Genomic DNA, 9,956 nt, shown 5'->3' on the forward strand with positions numbered 1-9,956 from the left:
TAACCACTGTGTAATATCGTCTCACAAACATCCCCAGAATCTGCTCCATCCCTTATCACCGACAAAGCCTTGGATTTGCTGGGAGAGAAAAAAATGCTTGAAATCTAACTGGGCTCTTCTAGTATCTGTTTTGACAGCCGAAATTAATTGTCCATTTTCTGAGCACTTTTTGGCAACGCTCTGTAATGACCCGAACTGCCGTCCCCTTCCTTTTCAGTTTGGCAGGGCTCCCTGGTGTCAGGCTGACAGGGAGAGGGGTGGGCCGTGCACTCCAGCCATAGGTGCCTGGCAGGGTTGCCGGCTTTGATGAGAAAGGGAGCGATTGTTCTCACTCTCCGGAGTTGCTGAGAACGATGGTGGGCATTTTCGGTCTCTCTGATTGGAATGAAAAGCCTCACAAAGCTGATTAAACCAAATGTGATAATTGAGTAGAGCCTATCTCCCATCTTTGCATTTGTCCTGTCAAAGACTAAATGTCTTTCTCACTCTCTGCCTCCCGCACCCCTGCCTCTCCACTTTCCCTCAGTGCTGACCAGAAGAGGGAGCAGCAGCAGCCGGAAGGTGAGAAATGTGCAGGCACGTGTCAGAATGGACACCCATCTTTAAATGTGCTCATGCCTTTAGGACTAAAAACATTTGTTAAAGTGAAAAATGCCACTGAGAACAGAAAATTATCAACATTTCTTCTTGTAGCTCTGAGCCTCTAGGTACCTTTTTGGGCAACTTTATTTTGAAGAAAGCTGAAGCCGCCCCCAAAAGTTCATGAATAATCACTTGAGAAAGCCCTTAACATCCTTGATACTGATATTATCAAGATACAAGGAGTCCTAAGTGCAAGGTGCTTATAGGGTAAAACGCAAAAGAGATTGTGTGGATAAACACTGTAATTTCCACCTCCCCTCTTTATTTTCTCTGTGTTTCTCTCCCGTAAATAATGTAGTATGCAAATAAATGGGGGGGGGGGGTGTCAATATTTGCCTTTTGATAGCAGTATTTTCTCCCCTGATTCCTCATCATCATTCCAGGTGAAGGTGAACTTCACATTGGGTTTCAATTAGGAGGACAAAAGTAAATTGGAACGGCGACGGGGAGGTGATTCCTATAGATGAGCACTGCCTGAAGAAGAAACAGAGAGGAAAATGAACCAAGAAAAAAAGTCACCAGTGGCTACTTGACATAAGATGGAGCAAAGGGTTTGGATCAGGTAGACTCTCAGCAAACTGCAGGAGGAGGAGAGGAGGAGGATGAATTTGATGCTAAAGGCAGGGGAAGTGCTGGAAGTCTTGAGGCTGGAATAAAGAGAAGGGAGATGATGCTGGGCATGCTTAGACCCCAGTGGAAGCATTTAAAGCAGTGGATCCTGCTGGGTGGGTCAAATAAGAAAGGAGGCCACATGTACTGATTGGCCAGGGAGGGTCCCAGTTTATACCTGCTGAAACTTTTCATGGCTCCCTTGTTCATTGCCCAAGCATCTTGGCTTAGATGGTAAATTATATAGTCCCCTTAACCTTAGTTTACACATGATTCATGGTCAAGGGATAGATCATATATGGAGGGGGAAGGATAGCTTTTGGAGAGGTTGCTGTAAAACAAACAAACAGACAAAGCAGGATGATGGGAACAGTAAAAAGGGACCTAAATGGTGATCTCCTGACACAAGGGGATATGAAGGGGACCATGAGGGAGCAATGCATTGCTCCATGTGGTGGCAGGATCCCCAGGGACAACTGATATTTATTACATGAAAGTGTTGAGCAAACAATACATACTTGTGAGGTAGATGAAGTCATGCACAGGTGGAGGAAGCAGAGCCTGATGTGAAGAAGGCAAGATCAGAGCCCCAGCGGGAGCTTTTGGAAGCAAAAGTGATTTTCGAGAGAAAAGATATCTAGGAAGAAGTGTGGAGGGCATGGTGGGTTCTCGATCCTGGTGGATCAGAAATGGGGGCAGAAGAGAAAATAGAGAGGCGATGGTCTGGGGAATAAAATAGATGCACAGAAGATGAAGCTTCAAGAACAGAGGCACAGTTCAGATGCCACATGAGGCATCAGGGACAGAGTCGAGTGATGTGTGGAGGCAGCCCTCACAGTGTTCATGGTCTGGAATCTAAGACCATCACAAATAAGCAGTTACAAATCAAAGTGATAGTGTTAGAGGAGTACAGTAGGAAGGGCTTCGTCTTGTTTTAAGATGGGATGAAGGTCCTGTGGGTGAGGGGCCAATATGAGTATCAGATTGTTGGAGATGGCTGATGGGGGCCTCGAGGAAAGAAGAGGAATTTTCCAGTTGTGGGAGTGGCAGGAGGGAAGATGAGAACATTATTCCAGGTGGATCCATGGGGTGAGCACGTGCAGGGCAGTGCACCTGGCACACAGGGTATCTGTGGGATTAAGACCACAGAGGAGGGCACAGGAAGAGCACTGGGAGTTCAAAGCTAGAGCATATAACTTTGGTTCCGCAGCTCACCATGCAAAATTGTTAAAGAGGGGGAGTGTTCCACAAGTGAACTTTGAGCAGTGGACGATGGAAGGGCAGATTGAAGGAAGGTGAGACTGGAACAAGGGAGAGGGGGAGGGGGAGAGCACTCTTGCAGGGTGAAAGGAACAGAGAGGAGGGGAGGGAGGGAACTAGGGGACACCTGTAGGGTCCGTTTGCAAGGTCTGCAGGGCAATTTGGATGTGGAAGGTGAGGGAGAGAGGAGACGCAAATATTTTGACTATGAGGAAATCTCTGAGAGGGTGGTGAAAGGAAGCAGCTCCAGAAACAGGGCTTCAGGGATGTGAGAAGCGAGTTTGGTGAAAGAAAGCAGAGATGGGTGGGGAGAGAGTGGAAGGCTGGAGGGGCTGAGATGGGGTGACAGTGTGATGGGGAAACAGGGAGGAGGGGTGCTGGGGGTGGGCACACTGCCAAGGCTGAAGGAAAGTGGTTAATCTTGTTTCCTGAGATGGATAGGGGAAGCCTGGGTATATTTGGTTTTGATGGGGTTATAGAAACAGGAGGTAAAAGCTGATGAAAAATGAGGGAGAGTCTGTGGTCACTAGAGAAAGCAAATAGTTCCAGCTGATGTTACAGTTTTAGTACTAGGCTTACCCCCAGCAGGTACTCTAATTCTTGTAGATGATGGTTGTGAGTTCAAATCTAGATGGAAATTGGTGGGGAGGCAGGAGAAGAAAGATGGCTGAAGAGGCAGAGAGCAGCCAGGGGTGAAATGGCACTAATATGTGTTTGACAAAGGGACCGAGATATCAATAGAGATACCAGTAGAGAAGGAAAGAGAAAGAAAGGGAACGTAATATGCAGCCATGTGGGTGCAGAGACACAAGAAAAGATAAGAAAACCAGAAAGCAAGTTTAAGGTGGTTGTGAGTGTTTGTTGTCTTTACCACCTGACATTCATACCTACTTTTTAAAAATTTTTTAAAAATATTTTTATTTATTTTTGAGAGAGAGAGAGAGAGAGCACAAGCAGGGGAGGGGCAGGGAAAGGGGCACAAGATCCAAAGCAGGCTCCACACTGACAGCAGTGAGCTTGATGTGGGGCCTGAACTCATGAACCACAAGATCATGACCTGAGCTGAAGTTGGACGCTCAACCAACTGAGCCACCCAGGCGCCCCCATACCTACTTCTTGAAGCAAGAATGCCCTGAGTGTCTTTCGGGGAAACCACCCTTATTCAATGTTCAGATCAAGTGCTTAGCATTTAGCTGACTTCACTGAACCCAGCACTGGAATGTGAGACTAGGTCCAGTCCTAACGTTGTATTTCACCCCCTGTGCATTGTGGCTGGTACAGGCATATACACTTAGCTCCAGTCAGACCTAGGGAAGCTCAACTCTGGGATTCATTACTGAGCTGTTGAGGGACAGGGCCCTGTTTTTAATGCTAGACTTGAACCTAGAAGGATACAAGCTGGAGTGGCAAGAGACAACTCTACAGCCTTGAGGGGAGAGCCTATCACAGAATATGGACAACATGGTGGAGTGCACAAGTAATAGAGTGAGAAACTGGGTCTTCATGATATCCTCTGAGTCCTATGTCTGAAGCTAGCCTCATCACTAGATTTTCAGCTTTATGAGCAATAGACAGATTCTTTTTCAGGTAAGCCATTTGGATCGGGCTTTCTTATTTGCCATAGAAAGAGCTACAACTGATAAAGGATATACACATCGACCTAGGATTTGAAGCTGCCCTTGGGATTCAAATTTTTCCTCTCATGTACACTTAGACAACAGCTTGTGGTAATGTTAATCACACTGTGGAATACTGATAGAAGCTCATTCATTCATTCTCCCAGTAAAAGTTTATCAGCATCTGCAAAACACTATATTGTAAGAATTAGAAGGTGGAAAAGACATGATCTCTTCCCTAGAAGTGCTTTAATGAGACAGGGCAGCAGACAGATGCCATCCTAGTGCTGGGCACTCTGCAGACTGGGGATAAATCCAGGAGTCTGAGCTTGGAGGGGGCCAGAGAGAGGTATCTACATGGCCATAATAAGTTCATAAAAGTTGTGCAGCTAACAGATGCCTCCGAAAGCTGCTAGTTTTGGCATGGGCAGTCTAGGTGAGCTTTGTTCTCTCTTGGAGTCTTGGTCCCATGGTGGGAAAAGAGGAACCAGATAAACATGGTGCTCTCTGTTTTCCTGTTCTATTTCTCTTAATGCAAATGGACACTTGCTTATTAACTCTGGTTATTGACCTCTGGTTATTGTAGGATGCTGTTCATTTAGGCAGTCAGATGTGGATTTTGAAAGTCCTCTTGACTTTCACAAACTGGTTGCAGTAAGTATAGTTGCTGTTATTTTTTAAAATCAGTATATCGACTATTTTGTCCACCTAGGTTGAACAGGCTCACCCTATGTGCCTCTCAGAACAGTGCGTCTAAGCAGCTGCAACACATATTTGATGCAATGAAAAAAGCAATTTTTGTCCTTAAAATAAACAAATTTTCTCTTTCAGTAAGCCTGTCCGGATGATCAAAAGCCAGACAAGACCTTCAAGCAAATTCCCTTTTACCATTTGCAATGTAAAACACTCCTTGGTTCCCCGTGAACCCTCCCGTTTCATGAATGGAAACACAGCTCTTATCTTGATGTATGTGTAGCTGGTGCCTCTTCAGTTCTGACAACAAGAAAAGTGAGCCAGGGAACATAATGGAGCCCTGAAAAATTGCTGTCCTCATACCACTGAAATTTCTCCTTTCAAGCCAAATCCACCCAAGGGTCATGTTTGAGAAATGAAGCCCGGAAGAGATATCTGTGAAGCTGACAGTCTGCAAAATATTTTTCTTTTCTTTTCAATAGCCAGTGATTGCCAAGTCATTGGCCAGTCTCGAACAATTTTCTGGGTAAAGTGACAGTTATTGGAAGGGGAAGACGCTCTCTTTTGCCCTTCAGAAGCTTCTAACTGGAAAAGGGCAAAAACAATTAGAAAAATAAATGAAGTACAAGAGCTACAGAGTCTGGGGATCTCTGGACTCACATTCAGTGGCTGCAGCTTCCCAGGCCAGGTCCCATTCTTAAAGTGTGTGATAAACAGAAAAAAAGGTATGATTCTGAGTCTGAGGTTCTCCACCTACTTTGAGGTGAGTAAAAAATAAAAATAAATTCTACCCCTGACGGGACCCTTGCCTACCCAAACTGTGCAGTATGGCGATCACGTGGGTGCTGAGCTCTGGCTGGTGTTCAGTGATGAGCACAGCACTGCACCCACCACTACTCGCAAGGGAGCAGCAATCTAGTGAGAGCAGATCTCCAGATGTTGCAATGGAGCTTCAGGTAGTCTATTTGCTCCTCATGTCATCTAGGATGATTATAAATCAAGGACTGTGAAATATGTTTGCTCAAGTCCTTTTGGCTAGATCTTCAGGTCAGACAACTTTGTCTTTAGTCAGTTTGGAGCAGACAAGGGCCACAGAAAGGAGGAAGCAGAGATGACAGTCTCCTTCATGATAAGACAGCTAAGATTATCTGAATAACCACTCAGACTCCCTCATGGTAAGATACCCAGGGCACATAAAGGTGTTACAGGCTTCAGGATTTCCTGCTGACTCTGTGTGGGGGACATGAGCTCTGGCATGGCCACGGTTCTCATTTTCAAGGTCTACGACCAGGCCCCTGAGCACCTCTTGGTAAGCTTTAGCTTGAGTTTCAGACACCTTGGCCAAGTATCATCTTCTTTGTCTACTGGTTGGTGGAGACCATTAATAATGGAGTACTCTATAATTTGCTCCTGAAACTTCAAGCTAACCACTCTAATAGACAGTGGCCCAAGTGTTAGGGAATGCACGTTTGTGTACCCCCTAAATCTATATGCTACGCTGAAGTCCTAGTCTCCAAAGGGATGGTATTTGGAGATAAGGCCTTTAGGAAGTAATTTGGCTATGAAGGTGGAGTCCTCATGATGGGATTAGTGCCCTTATAAGAAGAGGCAAGAGAGAGCTTGCTTTCTTCACCATGACCCACAATCCTTCTCTGCCATGTGAGGATACAGCAAGAAGGCATCCATCCACAAACCAGGAAGTGGGCTCTTAGCAGGAATTGAGTTGGCCAGCACTTTGACCTTGGACTTTTCAGCCTCCAGACTGTTAGAAATAAATATTAATTGCCTAAGCCACCTAGTCTATAGTATTTTCATTAGACCAGCTCAAACTGACTAAGACATCTGAGCCACCTCATCTTGGTCTGCCTGTCTTCATTTCCCTGGGCAATTCAACACTAACTTCTATAAGCTGGTGGTCTGCCTGGTCCCTATTTATTACCTCACATTTCTATGCTGGGTTTTACCTCACCTACAAGCCTAGACAACTGGTAGTACTGAGCTCCGACTGAACCAAAATTTACCCAGCAAAACCTGAATGTCAACGCAAAATGGCAGCATGTGACCCATGTCATGCTGCAACACCATTTCCGTCATTTTCTGAGGGCAAAATCTATGAAGAAAGTAGATAAACAGATCCTCAACTGAAGAATGAGAGCAGCAGCTCCTAAAAATAATATATCCCCAGAAATATCAAGACAATGTCTACAACATTCTACCTCATGGGCTCAAGGTAGCCATTGGCAAAATCTGCTATCTAAGAACTCTTCGTGGGAATCTCCTTGTATGAGCAGTTCAGTGCCAAGTCCTGTCAGAAAGCTTCCTCTGCTAGAGCACAGGGAAAGGAGTGGATGAAATAGAATTTCTGGAGGATGAGATGAACAAGAACACCCTTGTTTCAGGAAATCAGTGGTATCAGGATGCTACAAGAAAGAGAGAGATTTCATGGAAGAAGCCAAGAAGGAGGCCTGAAGGAGGACACCAACCCCTTAGTCTTCTCAGTTTACCCAGATTTCACTGTGGCCCCATTCCCCACCCCCTTCAGAATTAGGAGGATCTCTTCCTACCCTCCCATTAAATCCAGTGGAATATTTCCATCTAGGACTTCCCCCACCACACCCCGGCTCAGAGTCTACTACTAAGTGCCCATAGTTTGGATGGCCTGATCCGAGCCCAGATTATGGCCAAGAGAAAAAGAAGACTAAGACTATTGACTCTTAGCAAGTGGAACCACACGGTCAATCCTGACTTTCTCCCTCATGTACCACCTCCAGGTGTTTCCTTGGCTTTCCTACCTTCCCTTCCCTTTCTCTTCTACCTCAGCTTCAGAGCTAGATGTTGGTGGTGTTATTCTTGTTGTTGAGTTCTCCTCCGAGTTCTGCTCTGAGCCCTCATTTTCCTCTGGAAGAGACTGTTCCACTCTGTTGAATTGGTCACCCTATTTTACCTCCTTTCTTGGGGGCAGCCAGAAAGTTGGGGAAACTGCCTTGATATCTAGGCTCCTGGGGAGGATCCCCCTCCTCCTCTTTCCTTGCTCATTACATCCATAAAATAGGAAAAGGAATGCATTTTCAGCTAAAAAGAGAGTAACATTTTCTCCAGGATGGGGGGTCAGAGGGTACCCCACCATCAGTCCTTTGTCATTTTCTCTTTTTCTTCCATTGCTGGGCTGCTTCTCCTGTTTTCCTGGTCTGCCATTTAGTTTTTGTTTTGCGTGGAATCTGTTGTGTTTTTGAAAAGGTGATGTTCTCTGAGCCAAAACCAATTAGAAAATGGAAAAAAAAAAAACTGAGCTAAGGCGCTCAGACTTAACGCTTTTGCTTTCATTCAACACACCTTCATTAAGCAGCTAGTGTGTGCCATACACTGTGTGTGTGTGTGTGTGTGGCCGGCAGGGGCGGGGGTGGGGGGTGGGGGTGGTGGTGGTGGCAGCAGCAAGTCTTGCTTCCCCTCTGGTGGGAGCTGAGCCAGAAGAGAGCTGAGGAATGGCTACTCTCTGGAAGGCAGGGATGAAAGCTGGATGGAGGTGTTAAAAGTGGATGACCAGGGCTGCAATGATGAGAAGTGTGTTGGGATTATTTTCTGTGATATGTAACTCTTCAAAGCCCCACTGGAATATTGAAATTTTCAGTTTAAGGGAAATCACCTTTGCCCAGTGGGACGTAGCCATTGAGATACACATTTATATAATTTTCATTGTTTATTCTAAAACAGTGGTTCTCAGTCAGGGGAAGCTTGACCACCCTCCCCCTTCCCCTTTTCAGGGACATTTATTAATGTCTGGAGGCATTTTTGATTGTCACAATTGGGGTGAGGAAGCAGAGTTGGGGGAAGGAAGGATGGTTGTTCCTGGCATCCAGTAGGTAGAGGTCAGGGATAGGTAAATATGCCTCAGTACAGACAGCCTCCGACAACCAAGATTCCTCAGGTCCACATTGTCATTAGTGCTGAGGCGGAGAAACCCTGTCCTAAAGGAGGAGACCCTGGACCCCTCACTATACAATGCATGTGATAACTAGCATTGCCAAACACTTGCCACATGTCAGAAATTGTTCTTAGGGTTTTACATGTGGCATCTCATTTATTTCTCACAACTGATCACTACGTAGGTTCTACAATCATCACCGTTTTTCTGGATGAGAAGAGTGAATCCTGGAGAGATTAAGACTTTTGCTGAAATCAAGGCTGGAAAACAGCGGGGTCAGGATCTGAACCACCACAGCCTGAGTCCAGCACACCTGCACCTGACCACTTCATTGTGCCCCTCTGGCAAACTAAAGTCCATTGTTCCCAGTTGGGAAGTGTAGTTACTCTTTTTGTTTGTTTGTTTGTTTGGTGGCTGGGTGATTATGGAAACCTAGAAGAGGGAATAGAGGAGAAGGGACAATCTCAACAACTTGTCTTTGTAATGAAAATAATCGAGGTTACTGTCTCTAAATGGCTGCACTGGGGTGGGTGAGTACTGATGAACGTGAAAGAAGAGGTGCACCTGACCAGACAGGACCCGCATGAATGAGAGGACACCCTGTGTCAAGCACACCACTCCTCTTAAACCACACTCATCCTGACTGGCTGACATCCCGGCATCAGAAACTAGGTCTGCAGCCTCAGCCAGACTTGGAACCCTTTGAAATACCACATTGGAAACTTCTTGGCAAAGCCTAACAATGGAAACCATAAGCAGATTCTAAATTACCATTATCATTAATCGGGGTTGACATTTAACAACCCTCTCCTAAGTACTGTTCAATCATTGTCCCTTTTCATTCCTTTCTCCAGATTCCCACAGGCCTCCTTAGAGTGAAGGGTACCTGAGCCCTGCCCCTGTGTGTGGTCCTCGATGGAACAATGGAGGCAAAGTAATCCCTGACAGAGCAGGCTGGGACCGTGGACATAAAGCAGATATGGGGGCACAGCCAGGGCCCTGCAATCTGAGAGAGGGCCACAGGGAGCGGTGCAGAAAAGGGAAGAGGATGTGGGAGAGAGGCCAGGCATTAAGGGGTGGGTGGGAAAGGAACGAAGACAGCCAATAATCCAAAGTGGGGGAAATGGAGCTCAAGCGCATGTTTGTGTTCATACATACGCCTAGTTGTCACTTTAATGGATTCCAAAGAAGGAGGCAGACATGTTCTACAGGTA

At 45.9% G+C, this 9,956-nt stretch overlaps 1 long non-coding RNA gene across 3 annotated transcripts; it reads left to right on the plus strand.

Annotated features, from left to right (window-relative positions):
* Window positions 1-1,694: 1,694 nt before the first annotated feature.
* Window positions 1,695-9,447, plus strand: LOC125924523 (uncharacterized). 3 transcript variants are annotated; one of them, XR_007458452.1, is made up of 5 exons: window positions 1,695-1,912; window positions 2,462-2,546; window positions 3,887-4,098; window positions 4,959-5,583; window positions 8,927-9,447. It is a non-coding gene; the product is annotated as an uncharacterized LOC125924523 (long non-coding RNA). The 3 variants fall into 3 exon arrangements; XR_007458454.1 differs by lacking the exon at window positions 2,462-2,546 and having other exon boundaries at window positions 1,697-1,912; window positions 8,927-9,149; XR_007458453.1 differs by lacking the exons at window positions 2,462-2,546; window positions 3,887-4,098 and having other exon boundaries at window positions 1,703-1,912; window positions 8,927-9,127.
* Window positions 9,448-9,956: the final 509 nt, after the last annotated feature.

The sequence above is a fragment of the Panthera uncia genome, chromosome F2 (assembly GCF_023721935.1).
Source record: "Panthera uncia isolate 11264 chromosome F2, Puncia_PCG_1.0, whole genome shotgun sequence".
Lineage (NCBI taxonomy): Eukaryota > Metazoa > Chordata > Mammalia > Carnivora > Felidae > Panthera > Panthera uncia.